Source organism: Camelus ferus, chromosome 36, assembly GCF_009834535.1.
Source record: "Camelus ferus isolate YT-003-E chromosome 36, BCGSAC_Cfer_1.0, whole genome shotgun sequence".
In the NCBI taxonomy this organism is placed as follows: domain Eukaryota; kingdom Metazoa; phylum Chordata; class Mammalia; order Artiodactyla; family Camelidae; genus Camelus; species Camelus ferus.
Genome location: NC_045731.1, coordinates 22023438 through 22045339, shown reverse-complemented (window position 1 = coordinate 22045339; position 21902 = coordinate 22023438). Strand labels below are relative to the sequence as shown.

Sequence of the window (21902 nt, the reverse complement as noted above, 5' to 3'; positions counted from 1 at the left end):
ATCTGACATACATCTCAGAAATGTTCCCCTAGGGCAGTCAACCCAAGCAATAGAAATAAAAGCAAGAATAAACAAATGGGACCTAATGAAACTTACAAGCTTCTGCACAGCAAAGGACATCATAAGTAAAACAAAAAGACAACCTACAGAATGGGAGAACATTTTTGCAAATGAAACTGACAAAGGCTTGGTCTCCAGAATATATAAGCAGCTCATATGACTTAATAAGAAACAACCAAATAACCCAATCCAAAAATGGGCAGAAGACTTAAACAAGCAATTCTCCAAGGAAGACATACAAATGATCAATGGGCACATGAAAAAATGCTCAATATCACTAATTATCAGAGAAATGCAAATCAAAACTACATTGAGGTATCACCTCAAACCAGTCAGAATGGCCATCATTCAAATATCCACAAATGACAAATGCTAGAGAAGCTGTGGAGAAAGGGGAACCTCCTAAACTTCTGGTGGGAATGCAGCTTGGTGCAGCCACTGTGGAAAACAGTATTGAGTTTCCTCAAAAGACTAGGAATAGACTTGCCATGTGACCCAGGAATCCCACTCCTGGGCATATATCCTGAAGGAACCCTACTTCAGGATGACACCTGCACCCCAATGTTCATAGCAGCACTATGTAAAATAGCCAAGACATGGAGACAGCCTAAATGTCCATCAACGGATGACTGGCTAAAGAAGTGGTATATTTATACAATGGAATACTACTCGGCCATAAAAACTGACAATATAGGGCCATTTGCAGCAACATGGATGCTCCTGGAGAATGTCATTCTAAGTTAAGTAAGCACGGTAACAAGGAATAAAGAGAAGTTACCTCCAGGTAGTTATTTTGATTAAAATATCCATACAGAAAGCAAGTCACCCCCATGACTGCTGCCAGGAGGAGCATCTGAGTGTAATAGCCCAGACAATCAAAGTAGATTCTGACCTTCTCTGTGCAGAATTTCCTGCAGAAAGACAGAAGGTAGTTTCAGAAGACACACATAATCACTCTGTAGCTTCATCCTCATGTTAATTTCTTTTTCTTTGTTCTTTTGGGGGGCATAATTAAGGTTTATTTATTTGTTTTTTAAATGGAGGCATTGAAGATTGAACCCAGGACCTCATGCATGCTAGGCATGCAATCTAACACTGAGCTATACCCTCCCTCCATCATATTAATTTCTGATTCTAAATCAAGGGGGCTTTAAGTTTAAAACTCTGACTCAATTCACACTTAAAATATATGCGTTTTCATAGCAGCCCCCAAATTCTACCGTGAAATAAGAAGTATTTTACGTATCATAGAAGTACAGATCACTGGTTCACCTGCTGAAGAGAGATAAATGAGAACAGAGCAAAGGAGGGGACGAGGCCGACTCCGGAGCAGATGCAGGGGATCATCACCACCCATTGGACAGGCTGGCACATTCAACAAATCCCCCAAAGATCATTCTTAACAGGCTTGACACAAGTGGACATCAACAACTGGCTCAGTCATCTGCTCCTGCCTTATCTCGGGAACGTCCCTGGAGCAAATGCATCGTAAACCACAGATAATAAGGAAATGGCTGATAATGATAACAACTGGGAGTGCAATGTCTCTGTGACAAAATATTTATAAAACTCATTGTGGGAATGGGAGAGGGCAGGAGGGATGTGACTGAGGAAGGCTACTGCCCTGTATTCTTTGTATCTAGCACGTCTGTTGTTCTTAGGTTTTAAAAACTCTTCAATGTTTCTCAGTTAATCTGGAGTAGATGGAACAGGCCAGGGAGGCAAGATGAGAAGAAAGGAGGCAGGGCATGAAGCGGTGCCAGGCTGGTCCTGAAAGGGAGACAGACACAGACAGGCAGACACAGAGGGCTTTAGGGATGAGGCGGAACAATGAGGCGATGGCTCAGGTGTGTCTTGCTGCTTTTGATACTTCCCTCAGCTGGCGCACTGCTGACTCGGCAGTGCTGGGTAAAACCTGTGGCTTTCCTCAGCTCTGAGTTCTCTCTGGAGGCTTCCGGCTCAGTCTGGAGCTGAGATGAGCTCCGTGGGCTTAGCCTAGGGGGGACTCAGCTCTGAGAACAGCCTGCAGTCCTGGGAAACTTCACGCAGGAACCCCCTTGGGCTGGACCAGCGCTCACAGGGCTGCTGTGAGACCAGCTCCATCGTCAGAGACCTGGGCGTGGACCATTCCATGGGGAAAAGGGTTGAGCCCGATGCCAAGTCAGATAGGAGGGACAAAGTGTGTTCATTCTCATGTGACTGGGCTTTGTGGCCTGGCTCAAGGATGGCAGGCTCAGGATGGTGTCTGGCAGAGAAAACCCTTGCAATGGGTTTGAGATGTCTTGGACTCTTTCTTGTTAAGCTTTTTGTAATACATTCTTATCAACTATCCATCCTGAAAATGCCACATTCAAAACTGAAAGAATGTTAGAAGTTGCCTGCTCCAACTGGCCAACGGTAAACACACCCTGCTACAGTTAGAGAGCTGGTCAAGCAGCCTCTGCCTGGATATTTACAGCAACGGGGAGTTCATTACTTCCAAAGGTTACATGTCGGCAAGTAGGTCAGAAAGAATTTTTGAACCTTTAACAGATGTCTGCCTCCTAGTCCTTGCTGAAAGGCTAGGAATAATGAGGATCCCTTCAAATGTAGTTTTGTCTGATTGTTATTTCTCTCTGTCAAAAACACCCCAATTCTTAACATCAATTTTTCAAAATTCAGCTTTGATTTCTTTTTATCAAAGTTATACCATACATTCATTAAAGAGTCAAACAGTTCTCGAACACCGATTGTAAAAAGGAGCAGTTCCCAACAACCGCCCCACTTCCTGGTCAGAAGCAACCACGTTCAGCTCCTACTGCTGACTCTTGGAATAATTACTCCCGTTCTCTGACTAATATCCTTGAAACACAGCCTACTGACTTTTTCAACTTTATGTATCACCTATCTAACGTTCTATTTTGGAAAATGAGGATTAAGCTCTCTTTCAAACCCCATCTCATCTACACACCCAAACCTTCATTCTTCCAACCTTTTGATACAATTACATTATAATTTTGATCAGCTCGGTATCCTTGCTTTACATTATTAGGACTCGGTACAGACTGTTCACAGCTGTAGCAAGTTGTCTGCTAGGCTTACTTTTTTCTTCCCTACTTTGTTTTTCCTGGAGTTAATAATTGTCTTGGTGGCTCATAGCTTAGATTTCTGTGCACTTAACAATTCAACCCCAGACCTTCTCCTAATGAATAACTTTCTCAATACTTTCCAATGCATTGTTTACAAATTTCATCTTCTTGAATAAATCTCTTCAGATCTCCTTCAACCTGGATTAACGACATGCTAGTCTTGTCACAGATTTCAAAGGCCCACTAGTGGGAAGAAACAAAGGGAACACATGGACCAGGAGTAGGGAACAGATCAACATATTTTCCTTAGTAGAACATACTTAAAATAGTGGGAAAATTGTTTTCTTAGCAAACACAAACACACACACAATCCCCTGAAAACCCATAAAGAATGATTAAAGAGCCATCAAACCCATTGCCCTGCCATCAAATACTGTATAACATAAATCAAAAATAACAGAAGGAAAATATCATATAAATATGAAACTCAAGGGTGATGGGGTACACTCAGTGGCAGAGTGTGTGCTCAGCATGCATAAGGTCCTAGATTCAATCTTCAGTAACTCCATTAGAAAAAAAATGATTTAAAAAGAAAAGAAAAATGTATCAACTTTAAATATTTACATATGTACAAACATCCTCTTTTAGAACAGTGTTCTACAGGATAACCCGGGTTAATGAGAAAGTGCCTCTTCATGACTGTGATCCTGCTGATAATTGAGGGAGAAAATTAGAGTATGACCACATCAAATAAAATCCCTTATGAAATAATGATCCCGGGTGACAATCATTATTGGCTGCTGTCATCACAAAAAAGAGAGTCAACTGGACAAAATGTACCTTGTGACAGGAGTACAAAACTTCACATAACAAGTATTCTTGCACAGAGTTGAACCTCAGTCAGATCAAGCTTTTAGGGGAGGATCAAATCACTTAGCTAAAGCAAATACATAGGATGGAGAAACAAGTCTAACACCACAGGGGAGAATGAAATCAGCCACACAGTAAATAGAGAAACCCCTCAGCAATTTCAAGAAAAATGAGAAAAAGGAAAATTATAGATTAGAACCCACTTGAGAGATATGCGAGCTGCAATGTCTGAACCTAGTCTGGATCCTGATTTCAACCCCAAAACTACTTAAAAGTGTATTTTTGTGACAATCAGGAAATTATTTTGTAACCCTAAAAAAAAAAAAGGAATATTCCAATTGTATTTGAAAGAGACCTTGTCATTTCACTAATGAAAGGTTAAGCTATGTAGGATTGCCTTCAAAATGATCCCGTAGTGGGGGAGGGGAGGAGGTGGCGATGAAAGATGCAACAACAGTGACTCTGAGTTTATAATTCTGGAGCTGGGTGACTGATACAGGCAGGCTGGCTGTGCTATTCTCTCTACTTCTGTACATGTTGAATCTTTCCATAAAATATGAAACAAACAAAAAGACTTCAGTGTTTTAAAACCCTCACTTGGAAGGTTAAGAGGTTTGCCCAAGTAGGTGGGCACCTGCATGGGGTGCTGAGATTAGAAACAACAGGCACCTGGCTCCAGGCAGACCTGGGGCTACCTTGACCCTCCTCTTCTCCTCACCATCCACAGCCAGCCCATAACTGCATCCTGTCAGCCCCACTCCCCAAACGCATTCCTCCCTGGCTCCCACCATCTCTCATCTGGCCCAGTCCAAGGGCCTCGGACCCGGCCTCCCTGCTTCCTGGGTCCCTGCAATTCATTCTCCACATTATCTTGGCAAAATGTGAGTGAGAGAAAATTACTTTAGTGCTTAAACTATCATGACTGCTTCTCACTGCACTTAGAGTCTACACTCCTTTCCGTGCTCCTGACTCCCTTCTAAACCTCGCGTCTCGTCACTCTCACCAGCGCTGGCTCCAGTATCTCCTCAAACCTGCTGAGCACATTTGTGCCTCGGGGCCAATGGAAAAGCTGCCTCTATTCCTGGGGTGACTTTTCCCAGATCCTCAAAGTCCAGCCTCCTTATCGCCATCTCAGCTCACATGTAACCTACTCAAAGATAGCTTTCTTGACTCACTTCCCCCCAAGTCTCCCATCTCAACACTGTGTTATTTCCTTCATTTCAATCTGAAATTGTTTCCTTATTCGCCTGATGATTTTTGTTTGCTCGGTTGTCCTTGGCCTCCCTCCCCCCAGCAGCCTTGCCCAAAGAGCATAAGCTCCCGGGGAGCAGCCTGGCGCTGGTGCTCTGAGAAGACACATGCTGAGCACGACATTACAGTCACGTGGTGTAGTGAAACGGTGTCGAACAGCAAATACAGGCAAAGCAGTGAGAATTTCTCTCTTATTTTATAATTTAAGTGAAATCTAACTTTACTCCTGTTTAATGAAGAATTCGGTAGGACTCTGGTCCCAGTTCCTGGACGGCAACCACTAAAGCCTTGAAATTTCCCAAGATAGGAATGTCTTTGCTGTTCATGGTGGACCCTTGGATGGCTTGTGTTCATGAGTTGACTCAGGATGGGGACTGGCCAGCCAGATACACCAACCATGTGATTAGAGGAGTGGGGCTTTGAGCTTTGTGACAAGTGAGTGACCACCAGGAGAGGAAGGGGCTCAAAGGTTATGGCTAAGGAAAGTTTTGACTTACAGTTAGGGTTTGGTTTAACCATGTCGGTAGTGACCCAGTAAATCATGTCTTTGTAATAAAGCCTCCAGTAAAAACTTGGGGCAACAAAGCTCAGAGCTCCTGTGAGCTTCCTGGTTGGTAACACTCTTGGAGGACTGTCACCCTCAGATGCCATGAGGGCAACCCTGAGTCATTCCCACTGGAGTGCTCTCCACAACAGCTCACCTGATGAGATCTAAGGGCTGCTTCTTGTCTATGCTTCGAGGAGGAGCCCATTCCCTGTACAGAAGGCCCTGTATGCTGGGGCAGCGGAGGTCCTCTGATGGAGGCTGAAGTTGCACTGGGAAGCAGAAGCAAACAGGTTAGCATCACTGTCACCACGTGTTCACATGTTCTGTTGATAAAATGCGGTGCTAACACTTCGTGGTCATTTGTAAATAAGGGGCCCTCACTTGCCAGAAGGGATGGAGGTACCATATAATTTTACATAATTCTCACCCAGGATTAATACTAACCCCTTGAGGGTCATTTGCAAACGTGGGTGGAAAGGAACGCTTGGATGTTACAGTCCTGGGACCACCGTGGGTACCTGGTGAGAGCCTTGCAGATTGCTTAATGTCCTACAACCGGGCCAGTCTTCCACAGCAAAAAAACTAGCCCACCCAAGTGCCCAAACTGCTGCAGTGGAGGGACACCTGACGGTCCAGGCCCCTCCTTGGACCCCCAGAGGAACCTGGACTCTGGCTGTTTAGGGGCAGGGTCAATTCTAAAACCCAGGCTTTTTTGTCCCCGCAATTCAGTAGTTATTCGGTGACAGCACATGGAATATAAACAAAGAAACTTGACATGATGATATGTATTTAGCTTACTCAAGAAACAAAATTTAAATCCTGTCATTCTCCTTCCCACCTGACCCACTTTCCTTTCTACTGTACTAGAACCAGATTATTACCCACCCAGCCTTAACATGGGTCCTGACTCCACTTACCTCCCTCCCAAACACCGACATGAGATGATTCCTCAGCCTGGATCTGGGACCAGCAATTACAAGAGGCTTTAGTGGAAAAGAACTGGTTGTGCACAGATGCCAACTAAACACTGCAGAATCCTGGTGTCCCACATTAGTAATCATGACAGCTGTTTGCAAGGGTCCCCAAAGTTCATTTCAGACTCTCACTTCTAATTTTGCTGGGACATAAATATAAAACATGTGGACTGCTGGGCTGGACTGCTATGCTGGATCTCTGATCCAGGAAGCTCAGTGTCTGCTCCCTGCACCCAGCTCCCTGTTCTGTTCATGCATGTGCATCAAGCAGCTGTTTAGTGTCCATTTTAATATCTTAAACAGTGCATTTCAGTATTGTCTTCATCCACAAATACGTGTACCACATAGTAGTAATGATCAATCTCAGTCTTTGCTTTCTTTGGTCTTAGAGAGTCAGATAAATGGATAGCAAAGATAACAAAGTCATAGAGCACTATAATATAGTATTTCCTTTATTTCAATTACAGGATTTATTTAAAGAGCTTAGATATAACATCCTTGCATTTATGGCATCATTAAGCGTCTGAGGCTGTTACATTTTAAAAACTTCATTTCATGTGAGATGTTATCAGTTAGAGAAGCGCTCCTGAATTTGAGGAGGTTGCTGTCATCTCAGACGGAGTCCCTAAAAAATGTCAACACTCTGCAGTATTGCCATCATGACAAGAACCCAGACAGATGAAATTTGGAAAGCCCTGTGGCTTTCTAGTGCACAGACAGAAAATGGTATTTCAGAGGGAAAAGCCTGAATTACAGAAAATGATAAATGAAATGGTCTAACATGCATTTCCTTTACAAAGAACTAATACTTCTTTGGTTGATAATAACATCTGTCAGTAATTATGAAAATAGCTGACAGATGCGTAGTACTTACTATTAGCCAGGGCTGTTCTAACATTGACACAGATTCATTAATCCCCATAGAAACTCTACGAGGTGGGTACTATTATTATCCCCATTTTATTGATGAGGAACTTGATAAACACAGAGGCTAAATGTCTTTTACAAGGTCGACAGCGAGAAACCAGCAAAGGTGTTCCATCCTGATTCTGCGCTCTTGGCCACTTCTCTTTTTTTGTTGTTGTTGTTGGCGGGAAGATAATAAGGTAATTCTGGTGGGGTGTGGGGAAGTAATTAGGGTTATTTGTCTATTTTAGAGGAGGTGTTGGGGCTGAACCCAGGATCTTATGCGGGCTATGCATGCCCCCATCACTTGAGCTGTACCCTCCCCTCTCGGAATCTATGCTCTTAGCTGCTAATCCACACTGCCCCACATGGTAACTCTGGGGGAACTACAGTTCATTCATTCACTGACTCGTTAAACCCAGCCTTCCCTGTGCCTGGGATTCAGCAGTGAACAAGACAACATGGTTCCTGCCCTAAATGAGATTGTCACCTCCTACATATTATTTTCATTTTACCCAGGAAGAAACAAGGTCAAGAAAATTAGCCTTTTCCTGTTAACACCGGAGGATACATAAGGTGCTTTATTTTGTTTCTGCCATTTGACTTACATCATGGGGAGGGAAAGCTGCCTTGCAGATCCCGGAGCTCACAAGCCTGTTAATCCCGAATTTCTTTTAACACTGTCCCTTACTTGATACTTGATCTGAGAAAGGATGAAGTAAACCTAAAAAGATTTTAAGAGAGTGTGTGGCTTATACAGGGTAACTAACCAGCCACTGTTTACTATCCTAACAGGAATCTGTAGGCATATTTCTTTTCTTTCTCTTTTTTCCTTTTTATGGGCAGCTTTTAAAAACCAAACCAAATCACTGATAATTCAACAGCAGGTTCTAAATCACCCCCAAGACAGCAGCTAAACTCGGTTTAGACTTACAATGTGGCTTCTGGTGGCTGGATTGAAGAATGTATCTCTATCCCTGAATATAAAAGTCATTCACGCAGCTCTTCTCAAATAGGGCAATGAAAAACTCTTGCTCCGGCTTGATGATACTTTCATCCACTTGGAGGACTTTCATAAAACAGCTGAAATTATCAAAGGCTGAGGACCGGGTTTTCAGATCACTGGGCTTCAGAGGCAATTTTATGTGCAGTATCTCAGCCTATATACAGAGCACCTCCCACAGGGTGTGTATTTTTGCAAATACAAGCTTGTCATCCAAAACCTATATTGGGAGAATGAAAACACAAACCAGGAAACTAAGTATTTTCACATTTTTAGTACACAGATTTTTCTTACATTGCTGTTAGTTAAAGCACTTGTGCAAACACACACACATATGACACTGGTAAAAGTGAAGATATAATAAAAATAGATTTGCAAACCATCATAGATTTTTGCCTTAAAGATAATTTCTTTGTTGAAATTACTGAAAAGTTATTTAAAATCCTTACAGTCCATTCATAAAATAATCAATGTTTTAGATGAAGAAAAGCAAACTTGTTAATTTTTAGTCCAAATTAGTAACTAAAAATAGAAACACCAAAATATTCTTTGCAGTGGTATTGTAATGACAATTTTTAAATTTCTGAAACCTAGGACTATTTACATATCTGTTCAATATAGTGTTAAACAGCCATTAAAAGGGATTTAAAAGAATTATGTTTATTGATATGGAATATATAATAAAAGGAAAAAGCAAAAAATGTGAAATAATAATTTTCCTTTTTGGAAGGGAAAAATATCTACATTTGAACAAAAAAATGTTTAGAAGGATTTTAAGATTCTTTATGTATAATTAATGTACAGATGAGTTTTAATTCCACTCTTCTTACATTTTCAATTTTGGGGGTAAATTTTTATAATAAAATAATCGTTAAAAATTTTCTTGCATTAATACATTAATAGATATATTTATGACTACATTCTCTGGCTATTAAAAAAGATCTCCTAGCTTTGGATCTGAAACATACATTCCATAATGCAGATTCTGACTAACTCGCCTCCCAGCCCACAGCAAAGGCACGGCTAGGGTGACATATTTCAAATATCATTCCAGGTAACATGCAGGACTCCCAGCCAATGGCTGCAAAGGGACTGACACTGATCAGGTTGCTCCCAGCTGCAGACCATCACAGATGAGGTTATATTCATAGTCTCATGCTTTCTCTGTCAAAAGAAATCAGAAAATGTTAGGCTTTTACTTTCACCAAGGGAACAAGAAATTGTTTGATTTTTTTATGCAAAAAAATAACAACAAACCAATTTGAACCTTATGAAAAGACATTTGCTCAAAACAGCACAGTAGCAATGAAGGTGCTCTGGCTGGCAGGGACTTGTTGGATTCCTGTGAGTGCTGGACTCCTGACATGGAATTCCCTTGGCACTCCAGAAGGTCTGTGGTTGTCCCCATGGGTTTGTGGCCATATGTGGCGCACAAAAGTCTCTGGCTTTGCCACAATTTCAAAGCCTTTTTTGGCTTATGAAAAGTTTTGCACTCAAATGGAGTTTTCTTGAGTCCACTCACTGATGTCATTCACCAGAGTTATAGTCCAGATCTGACATTCTAGACTCGTAAAATCTTGCAGACATTCAAATGGTTCAGGTTTGGATGTGTATTCACCTCTGCCGGCCTGGACAATATTCGATAAAGCCACCCGGACAAGTTCAGCAAAATGCAAGAAATTTTTCTCTCTGCTAGACTGAAATGTCTGTGAAGCATAAAAACTTCTGCATCTACAAAAATAGGGAACCAACTCATCAATAACATATCTATGTATAATGCATGGCCATTTAAAAAAAAAGTACTGTATTTACTGCTATTAAATTCTATCTGGCTTTTGCCAAATTGTGTCCTAAACTGTAAGGAAAGTATATAAATGTAGAGAATTTTTGAACTTTTAATAGAAAAAGGAACCCTCCTACTCGGTTGGTGGGAATGTAAATTGGTGCAGCCACTATGGAAGACAGTATAGAGGTTCCTTAAAAAACTAAAAATAGACTTCCATGTGATCCAGCAATCCCAATCATGGGTATATGTCTGGAGAAAAATATAATTCAAAAAACACATGCACCCCAATGTTCACAGCAGCACTATTTACAATAGCCAAGACACTGAAACAACCCAAATGTTCATTGACAGATGACTGGATAAAGAAGGTGTGGTATATTATATATATATATGTATATATATATATATATATATATATATATATATATATATATATATATACACACACATATATACACATGAACACACACACAAAATGGAATACTGCTCAGCCGTAAAAAATAAAATAATGCCATTTGCAATAACATGGATGGACCTACAGGGTATTATGCTAAGTGAAATAAGTCAGAGAAAGAAAAACAAGTATTCTATGTATTAACATATGTATATCTAAAAAATAAAACAAACTAATGACTATAATAAAACAGAATTAGACTCACAGGTACACAGAACAGACTTGTGGTTACCAATGTGGAGAAGGAGGAGAGGGGAGGCAGGAAGGGGGTAGGGGATTGAGAGGTAAAAAGTACTATGTATAAAATGGATAGGTTACAGGGCTGTATCATACAGCACAGGGGAATATAGCCATTATTTTATGGTGATTTTAAATGGAATATAATCTATAAAAATATTGAGCCTCAGTGTTTTACACCTGAAACTAATATGATGTAAATCAACTACTCAATTACAAAATTTTTAATCAAAGTTTTCTTTTCATAGTATTTGCAGTGTTAGAAGCCAACACTGTCAATAGAAACATAGTGCCAGTCACAATTTTCAAGTAGTCCCATTTAGAAAATAAGAAGGAACAAGTGAAATTAATTCCAGTAATAATTATATTTATCTCAAAATAGCCAATATATTATCATTTCAAAAGTGTCATTAACACTTTTAAACTTATTAATAAATATTTTACATTATTTTTGTTGTACGAAATCTTGAAAATCTATTATGTATTTTCCACTTATAGAACATCTCAATTCACAATAGCCACATGTGGCTGGTGGCTACCATACTAGACAGAGCAGATTACACCATTCACACTTCTGATAAATTACCTGCTCTTACTTATTTAAAAAACTTGCAGAAAAGGACTTAGTTATTCCCTATGTCAAACAAAGCAACCTTGACGTGTGGGGAGTATCTTCATTATAAAGTGAAAAATAAAGGTAAGAGAGCCATGGTTACATGTATGTTAATGTAACAATACCTTCTTAATTCATTCAGGACTTTACAATCTTTCTTCATATGCCAAGGGTTCACTGTCACTGCGCAATGTTTTTCACTATTATCATCTTTGGAATTGAGAGGCTTCTGATGACCCTGCTTTGTGCATCTGTACATAAAAGAAAATAACAAAACAGAGGAAAAGGCATTATTAAAGATAATTTAAGGGGGAGGGTATAGCTCAAGTGAAAGATCATATTCTTAGCATGCACAAGGGCCTGGGTTCAATCCCCAGTACTTCTTCTAGAAATAAAATAAATAAATAAAAACCTAATTACCACCCCCCTGCAAAAAATTAATTAATTACTTTAATTAAATTTAAAAAAAGATAATTTAGTGCAGGTTTATCAAGCTACAAGAGCTACAATGAATGCCCCTCCCCCCATTAATTTAGAAGAAGTCTCACAGTATTTCCCAACATAAAGGCTAAAATATAATTCAGAACACTTTCTGATGGTCAGCATGATTTTAACATAAAAGCAGATAATTACCTCCCTGGTGTCAAAGCTCTGTCAGAGATGGGCATAGAAAATTTAGTAAAAATGATTTTGCATCTACCTTTGAAAGAAATACTGAGAAATGATCTTTTCTGTTGGAAATTAGTCTGCTTTTACATTCTGCAGTAGGCATACATGTTTACAAACCAGGCAGGAACTGGATCATATTTTACACATACTTTAGAAACTGATTTGAATTTTGCTCTCTACCTGCAAGGCTATTTCTTAGGTAATAACATAAGCTGGCCACTATACTAAATTTTGTTTCCCTGTTTGCTTAATCCTCACAACAACTCTGTAAGATGCTATTATTACCCCCATATAACAGATAAAGAGCTTGAGGCAGAAAATAATTTGTGTAACTTGGTAAATGGTGGAGCTGGGTAAGACCGCAGCCAGTCTGACACTCAAGTCCATTCTTCTCACCGATGTCTGATACTGCTGCCTACATTCAGCAATGACCGCTGATTTCATATTTAAGTGTGTCATTTCTAAAAGTGCAAAGCTATATTAGTACTGCTGTGTAAATTAGTCTTTTGAGATGTGATTGCCAAAAAAACAAAAACAAATAGTATCAGGGTGCCACTGAGGGGAGGGCGAACTGCATATGGACAGACACAAGGGGACTTTTTGAGGACACAGTTGCACAACTCTAGAAATAGCTAAAATGGCTGACTTGTACAATTATAACGTGTGAATTTTATGGCCTGTAAATTACACCTTAATACAGCTATTAAATTAAGAACCTGGGATACCAAATTAAGACTAAAACACATATATATCACACAAAGAACAAGAGGCAAATATTATTTACTGCACCATTTTCCTTCATGCAGCTTCCTTTCCTCACCCGTTCCTGAAAGGATGATTCAGTTTTAAAATAGTCTTTTAATTTATTCAGCAAATAATTTTTGACTGCCTACTATGTACCCAGGACTAGTCTAGGCACTTGGAATAGATCAATAAACAAAACAAAAGTCCTGTCCTCACAGAGCTTGGTTGGAGTCTAGCTGGGGTGGGGGGTGGAGATGACAATTCACACAACAGAGCAGCAGAGGAGGTGGCATGTTAGGAAAGAGGAACCATGGAAAAAAGAAAAAGGGCAAGTTAAATAGGGTTGAGGGTATGGGATGAGGGTGATGTTGTATTAAATACCAGAGCAGGCCACACTGAGGACTGAGGTTAGGACTAGGACTAGGAGGTGAGAAGTCCCAGGTGGACGGAATAACCATCACCAAAGTCAGCGCTCACGTCGCATGTTCCAGAATGGGGGCACGGCTGGAGCTGCGGAGAAGGGTCAGTGCAGATCCTGTACGGCCTTGGAGGACGTTGTAAGGACTGTGGCTTTCACCCGGAGTGATATGGGGAGGCACTGCAGAAGGACGACACGATCTAACTTAGGTTTTCAAGGCTCACTTGAGTGCCGGGTGAGAATAGTCGAAATGGGTCAGAGATGAAAGGAGGGAAGACATTGAGAAGGGCTGTGCAGGAGGAGAGGACAGTGGCTCAGGGCAGGGAAGCAGCAGTGGAGGCAGGAGCCATGGTGAGAAGCGGCTGGGTTCTGGATATGTTTTAAAGGCAGTGTTAAACCAGATCTATTGACAGAATTCATGTGGTATGTCAGTGAAAGTCAGAATAACTCCAAGATTTTTGACCCAATCAGCCGGAAGGATTAAGTTCCCACTAACTGAATGGGGGAGGCTGCAGAAAGAACCAGTTTGGGGGGTAGGAGGACCAAGAGCTCAGTTTTTACACATGTTGGTTTTAAGATATCAGAGTTCCAAGTGAAGATGTCAAATCAGCAGAAGATTGTAAGAGCCCAGAGTTGGAGAGAAAAAGTCTAGCGGGAGACAGAAATGTGGGAATCATGGGTCACACAGGTGGCAGAGGAAGACATGAAACCCAGGTACTCAAACATAAGATAACCTGGCATTAACCATAGAAGTTATCCTTGAGGGCCTGCCTACTAGGTGTGGATATCAGTCCTATTTTCCGACCACTCGAGTTTTAAAAAGGAACTTACAAAGAATTCTTTCAAGACAATGCCTCCAGTGGGTGGGTCCAGAGCTGGAGTGGGAGAATGGGATGGTGCACGCTACTCCCTATGGCAGAATGTGTGTGTGTGTGTGTGTGTGTGTGTGTACACATGTGTGTGTGTGCAAGGGGATGAGTTACACCTGGCTTAAGAAAAAGAGCTAGTAAGTCTAGAAGCCGAAAGATGAAAGAACATCCAGATCTGGTAGAGGGAACAGGGGAAACACTGTATACTGTAAGACATATCCCCATAATGCCATTTCCCATCATCCTTTCATCAGGAACACAGTTGGAAAGGGGGGAATTATGTAGATACGCGTGACGTACACAAACTTTCTGACTATGTAACACTGAATATCTACATATGTAGCAAGATTAATGATATTTATATCTGCTTCAAGTTTAATAACAAGTTCACAACAGAAGGAAAATAAAATATTAAGGACTGGTAGAAGTATCATAGAAGGCCTTTCAATGCTCAGAATGGAAGCAAAAGCAGCTTCACCCCACAAAGAATGTCATTAAGAGTCAAGAATGTTTATATTTGCTTAAGAAATTAAGAGTTACAACTTCCTGCTTTAAAGAATTAACTTTAAGACAGATACCATACTATAAGCAACGTCTATACTGGTGCTTTCTTAAAGCTATTTTTAGTTCCTGCTTGTTCTGATGTACTCCAGAAACTCTGCAAAGAAGACCTTCTATTCAAAGGCTTAAATGAATAAAAAAAGAAATAACACTGTATTCTTTTAAGTGTTCTCTGTACTGAAAGTCACTTGCAAATGCAGCACCCTGCCACAGGGCTACATTTTTAACAATAAGTCCTTTGCGCAATTTTTCAATCACTATGTGACTTTGTGTCAGTCTCTCACTCAGAAGCAGAATGCAGTACCAGAAAATGACACATCATGTCTAAAACTACAGATGTGGAAGATGAACGTACACCAGGACAGAGCTAAGTGGGAGGGTGAGGTTTACCTTTTAAGTTACCGTAAGTGCAGTTACACATGCTCCCTGCTTCCCCTGTGAAGTGAAGATCTAGTCTTTTCCAGAAAAGCTCTGATTCTAAGAACTGTCTTCTTTAAAATATTTGGAGATTCTTTTTTAAGGTTGTTTCACTTTTATGTCTTTCCCCAAATCTACATCCCATAACAAGTGTTAAAATTATCCAAAAGCCTATTGTTACAGAGCATACTCTACAAAAGCTGAGGTTTCTCAGGGTTTGGATCCCAGAACTCTGCTACCAGATAATCCTAAAGCCTTCCATCCATAACTGACTCTTCTGCCAATTCCCAGCTGCAGGCAAGGTCGGCTTCTCAGACCAGGTAACTGTCTATCTCTGCCTACAAACACTCTACTGCCAGTAAAGGAACTCTCAGACAGGAAGCAAACATAGACCCTAGTGAGGGTTGCCTCCTTCAAACAATCAAGATGCCATCACCAAGCAAATATTTAAACCTACTGCAAAACTTCTGAAGACATCTTACAAACAATATAGTTTCTATAGCATACTATTTGCTCTGGAACAGTGATTTCCAATGGGGGGAACATAGGACCCCATGACCCAAGCAATTTTTTAAAACTGCACACAACCGTCCCTCTTCACGTGAGGATTCAGGCAAGCCCGTCTTACAGGTCTAGGTGTAACAGAATGACAGCACCTCTAGGAGTAGGGTGAAAAGCAGCGAGGTAGACTTTTAGTGAAAGGGGGTGATGTAATAGGCCCCATCGCCCACTTACCTCCCACCACAGGACAATCATCTCAGATCGAGAACAAACACTTTGGGAAACAGAGGTTCTTTATGTTTTTATGGTTTTCTGGTGGAAATAATGCCCTGAGTCATGTGAAGTTGTGGCTGCAAAATTGAACAGGGGACTAGACATTTTCACATTCAGGACACAAGTAGCCCCCGGGTGGCCACCATATCTGCTCTCCCCTTTTCCTGTTCACCCCAAAAGCTGAAGGACTCTCCTGCTTGCAATAACACCCACCACTTCTCACAAATTCCTGCCAAGTTCACGTCAGCAGCTGGTGGTGTCAAAGTCACCATTTGTACTGTTCTGAAGTCCCTCCATTACTTTATATCCCTTCTATTTTCTCTGTTGTCTCCCTAGCTACACTTGCATTCAGAAGCTGGTTACCGCACTAACATTGCCTCTGTAATCAGTCCAGGATATAGGAAGTAGAGATTCAACTGTAACCAGTCCCAGAATACTTGTCATGCCACTCTAGTTTCCCAACAAAATACTCTGGTATCTCTCAGCTCACCCAAAGAACCACCACATTACATAGAGGTTGTAAAAGTAGAGGGCTTTCTCTAATGGAAAACACTGTGGCTTGTGGTAGAGTTGTGATTTCAGTTTTTGCAACTAGTTACAGGCCAAAAGACATGTTCCACAAATTTTCTTCAAGCGTTTGGAATTTAAACTTTTATTAGATACAGAGCCGGCGGACTAACTGTCATCTATGAACATATGGTCATATTACCAAATAATGTTCATTTCTGCCTTACAGACATGTAATAATTTGAATTACACCTGCATCCTGTTGGCCTTTAGAATTGGATGTGAAGCATCCTGTGAGACAAAAAACCTCCTATCCAGTCACAGAACACCTTACAGACAACATCACATTAATGCCACTGAATATATTAGTATAGTCCATGTATAGTTAAGTTACATCTCCAATTTCTCAGAGCTGGATAGGAGATGTCTAGAAAAGCTGGAAAAGCCCAATTACCAAAACAGCTCAAAAGTTAAAGCAGACTCCTTCACCTCCCAGAGTGGAGGGCGGAGAGGGCATTGCTAACCACCCTGTCCTCCCCCAGGACGTGGCATGTGGGGAAGCAGGCAGGAGTGGGTGTCTGGGACTCGGAGGTGGAGAGGTGATGAAAGCAAGGGTGGAACTGCTCTGGTCCTAGAACAACAGAGCTGTAAAAAGCTCGGCTTCAGTTCAACCCGCTCCCTCTCCCGCTTTCCCTCCCACCTACGTGACAAACAGAGCACATTCAGGCACTTTCTGCCCATGACAGTGACTACTAGCAGGAAAGGGACCAGGATAAAGGCATGTCCTATAAAATATCAGTCTGATTTTAAAGACTATGTTGTAAACAATGAACAGCACTGTCAGAGTGGGATACTTGTGAGGCGCTCAAATAGGGAGGAGGAGGTTGAGGATCCATTTCCCACACTTCCATGTCTTTTATCACTCCTATTTCTGACCTTTCCTTTGCCACTTTTTGTAGCACTGCCATCACTGGCAGGTAAAGGGGCAGCAATGTGACTTGGCCGTTTGGCTGATGGGGCTACATTTCCCAGCACTGGAATGAAAAGGCACTGGAAGAGGAGCAGCTGGAAGATGTGAACCGCGGTCCTGGCCTGTGCCAAACACTAACCAGGGGACCCTGGGTTAGGCTCTTAGTCTCTCTGGGCTTCCGGCTGTTTACTTATAAAAGAAGGTTTTGTCATTCCACAAATATATCCAGTATGAAATGTAACGCGAAATTCAAGCATAATTACGTCCCAACTGCTTGCCTCAGGGAACGGTACAAGCACTGACACTATGTGAATGTAAACACAGAATTAAGGAAACTGTTGAGGTAAAGAACTAAACTGAACATGGAGATAAAGTTTTATGGATTTTCTTGGCTTTCTTTATTAATTGCAACACTGAATTAATAGTTATTAGCTATAATCCACACCGCCACCAGTGCAAATAAAGTATGTAAGCATTGCCTGGATGCCTGCTATTGCCCGATGCTAAGCAGGGTGAGGGGTATAAAAGAGGCTGAACAAGGGAGTCTTCTCCAGTTACCAGCTAAGTGAGGAGACACACTGGAATCCACCCGGGAATGGTACCAAATCAGTACTCAAAGCCTAGATTATAGGCTACATATCATAAACAGTGCAGGCATACAAAGAGGAGCTAGAAGTATTTGGAGTAAATAGGGAAGACTCTATGAAGGGTATGGGGCTCCAACTAGTTCTCAGGGCAATTCTAAGCTATTTTAACTGAGGACTGGATAGGAAAAGCCTCGTGACTCCTGGTTTTTATTAAGGCACCGGTTACCCTAGGAGGCTAAGTCACATAATGATTGACTACCTGGCTGAGATCTGGTTGTGGTAAGTCTTTGACTTGACTCTAGATGTTGGAGGGTCAAAATTGTAGGTTGACTGAAAGGGTGGGGAGAGAATATCCAAGAATTCAACAGAAGGAAAAATTCCTGTATCAGGGAAGAAATCTCTTCATCAGAGTATCAGCAATCAGAATAGACACTTGAAATCAAAAACATACAGTTTCAGAAGCTGACAAAATATGGAGGGTGATGAGAGAAAGATAAATCAAAGACCATTCCAAGCCTTTGGGTATTCAAGACCGGAAGAATGATTATCCCACTGAATAAGTGGAGACCCTGCAAGAAAAAAGATTATGAAATCAGCTTTAGACATGTTGAATCTGACATATGAGCTAAGAGTAGGTGTTCTCTAAGAAGCTCAGAATTCAAAACTGAAGCACAGATCTAGAGTACAGGCTTAAGATGCAGATGGACAAGTCATGATAAATCTCCTAAAAGAAAACATAGGCAAAACATTATCTGACATAAATCTTAGCAATGTTCTCCTAGTGCAATCTACCCAGGCAATGGAAATAAGAGAAAAATATAAACTAATGGGACGCAGTTAAACTCATAATTTTCTTCACAGCAAAGGCAACCATAAGTAAAACAACAACCTACGAATGGGAGAAAATATTTGCAAATGATAAGACTAACAAAGGCTTAATATTCAGAATATATAAACAGCTCATACAACTTAATAACAAAAAAACAAACAACTCAATCCAAAAATAGGCAGAAGTACCTAAACCAGCATTTCTCCAATGAAGACACAAGTGGCCAATAGACACATGAAAAACTGCTCAATATCACTAATAAACAGAGAAATGCAAATCAAAACTACAATGAGGTATCAGCTCACACCAGTCAGAATGGCCATCGCTCAGAAGTTTATGAATGATAAATGCTAGAGAGGCTGTAGAGGGAAGGGAACCCTCTTATACTGCTGGTGGGAAACCAGTTTGGTGTAGTCATTATAGAAAACATGGAAATCCATCAAAAAACTAAAAGTAGACTTATCCTATGACCCAGTAATCCCACTTCTGGGTATACAACTGGAAGGAACTCCAATGTGAAAAGATACCTGCACCCCAGTATTCATAGCACCACTGTATACAATAGCCGAGACATGGAGGCAAGCTAAATGTAGCAACAGATGACTGGATAAAGAAGTAGTGGTATATTTATACACGGGAATACTACTCTATCATGAAAAGGACAAAATAAAACCATTTGCAGCAACATGGATGGAGCTAGAGATCGTTATTATAAGTGAAAGCAGCCAGAAACAGAAAAATACCAAATGATACCGACTCATATGTGCAATCTAAAAAAAGAGAGAAAAAGACACTGTGAACTCATCTACAAAATGGAAACAGACTTGCAGACTTAGTAAACAATTTTAAGGTTACCAGGGAAAGGGGATGGGAAGGGCTAAATTTGGGAGTTTGAGATTTACAAATGTTAGCCACTATATATAAAAATAGATTTTTAATAAAGATTCTTCTGTATAGCACAGAACACTATGTTCATTATCCAGAAATAAACTATAATGAAAAAGCCGATACAGCCACCAACTGAGGAAGCAAGAGAAGGAGTTAGTTATGCTGGGCTAGAGCCCACTTCTAAAATCCTTGTCAGCCCCTGAGGCTGCCCCGAGTACACTGAGCCCTCCTCCCAGGTACAGGCTGACATGACATGTGTCCTGCAACTTGAGGCAGCAGATGCCGTCCGCAGATCTGGCAGTGGGGGAGATGGGAGCAAGTCCACCTGCTCCCCCTGGGTCAGCACCCGTCCCCGAGGCCCCCGCCTCCTGAGTGCACCGAGCCTCCCTCTCAGGAACCCACTGACTTGAAATCAAGTGATCCACGAACCTGGGGCAGCGGAATGGAGATGGGCAGTGACCTGGCAAGCTGGTCGATTTGCCCCCATCTCCCCCACGGCCTGTACAGGGCTCGGCCTCTGCTGCTCCAGGCACGGTCCGCAGGTCAGCCTGCTCCCGGGAGTAAGGCGCGGTGTGGTCGTAGGCAGTGGCGGGTTATGGGGTCTGCCCATGGGAGCCCGTGGATTTGCTTCAAACTCCCCAGCGCATAGCCTGAGCTTGGCCTCTGCTGCCCCAGGTTCGTGGAACTCAGGTTACATGTCAGCCTGCTCCTGGAAGGCGGGTGCTGTGCTGTCAGGGAATGGCTGCTGCTGCGATGGCGGGATTGGGGCTGCCCTGTGAGAGCGCGGGGTTTGCAACGATTTCCCGCTGCTGCTGCAGCCATCCCAGCACACTGATCGCACCGCGCCCACCTCCCAGGAGCAGCCTGACCTGTAACCTGAGTCCCACGAACCTGGGGCTTTAGAGGCCGCCCCCAAGGTCAGGCCGCGGGGAAGATGGGAGCAAATCCAGGGGCTCTCATGGGGCAGCCCCCATTCCATCCGAGGCCCCGCGCCCACACCACACCCGCCTCCCAGGAGCAGGCCATGGTCTGAGGGCCAGTCGGAGATGCTCCGGAGCCGTCCGGCGCCCTCCCGCCTCCCGGGGCTGTGCCTGCTCTCCTAAACCCGGGTATAAGTGGCAGTAAAAACGCGGGGTTCAGGAACTACTAATAGCGGTGTTACCAGGAACCACAGCGGCGGCTGGGACCCGCCTCAGGGTCTTAACGGGACGCGCAGCCGGGACCTCACCGCCGCACCCCTCCATATGCTCCTCCCCAGCCGCACAGCCCAGGCGTCACCCGCCGGCTCCCCGAGCAGAGCGCCCCCACCAGCGCCCCCTTGACTGCCTGGCAGCGGCAGTCGAGCCGCGGGCAAGCGGCGGCCCAGACCCCAGGCCGTGTTCCTCTTCCAAGAGCTGGTCCAGGAGCAACCGGCTCCCGCCATCTTCCACAAATTCTGGGCGGGTTCTGGCGTCCGCGTGTCTGTCCGTCTGCGCTTGCGCGCCCCTCCTCCTCCCGCCTGCAGCGCAAACTGCCGGGGTGGGTCTCCTGCTTTACCGGACCAGACCACTGGGTCCGGGAGGAGCCAGGTGGGGCCCCTCCTGCTCGTCCCGCCTGGTCTCGGTCCCCAGAGCCTTCACCCCGCCACTGACTGGGTCCTGGCACTGAACTAGAACCACGACTGCCCTGGGCCAGGCCACACCCCGCCAGCCCCACTTCCCCTGCTCAACTTCCCCTCTCTGTTACTACCCTCCCACCCCTGGCCAGGCCCAGTTTCCCACCAGACCTTGAAGACAGGGCTCCTTCTCCTCACACCGAGGTCCCTGCCCTGACACTCTATCCTGCTAGGTCCTAACCTATGGCCACTACACCCAGAAGCTTACCCCTCATGCCTCACCACAGGACCCCAACATCCTGAAAT

General features: G+C 42.8%; 1 protein-coding gene and 2 long non-coding RNA genes across 3 annotated transcripts in view; 1 reads left to right on the top strand and 2 right to left on the bottom strand.

Moving 5' to 3' along the window:
• Positions 1-21349, bottom strand: part of LOC116661745 — a 224774-nt gene extending 203425 nt beyond the window's left edge. Inside the window, exons 1-4 of the long non-coding RNA XR_004317667.1 lie at positions 21231-21349; positions 9648-9841; positions 8611-8899; positions 5951-6065 (exon numbers count right to left, since the gene is read on the bottom strand). This is a non-coding gene — a long non-coding RNA (uncharacterized LOC116661745). The remainder of the gene's footprint in view (positions 1-5950; positions 6066-8610; positions 8900-9647; positions 9842-21230) is intronic.
• The window catches only part of LOC116661728 (anoctamin-6-like), a 408020-nt gene that overhangs the window by 171194 nt on the left and 214924 nt on the right, over positions 1-21902 (top strand). The gene's annotated exons all lie outside the window — the stretch shown is intronic.
• On the bottom strand, positions 10055-20497 carry LOC106730799. Its single transcript, XR_004317679.1, has 4 exons — positions 20432-20497; positions 13223-13264; positions 11895-12020; positions 10055-10410 (listed from the first exon to the last, which is right to left on the bottom strand). It is a non-coding gene; the product is annotated as an uncharacterized LOC106730799 (long non-coding RNA).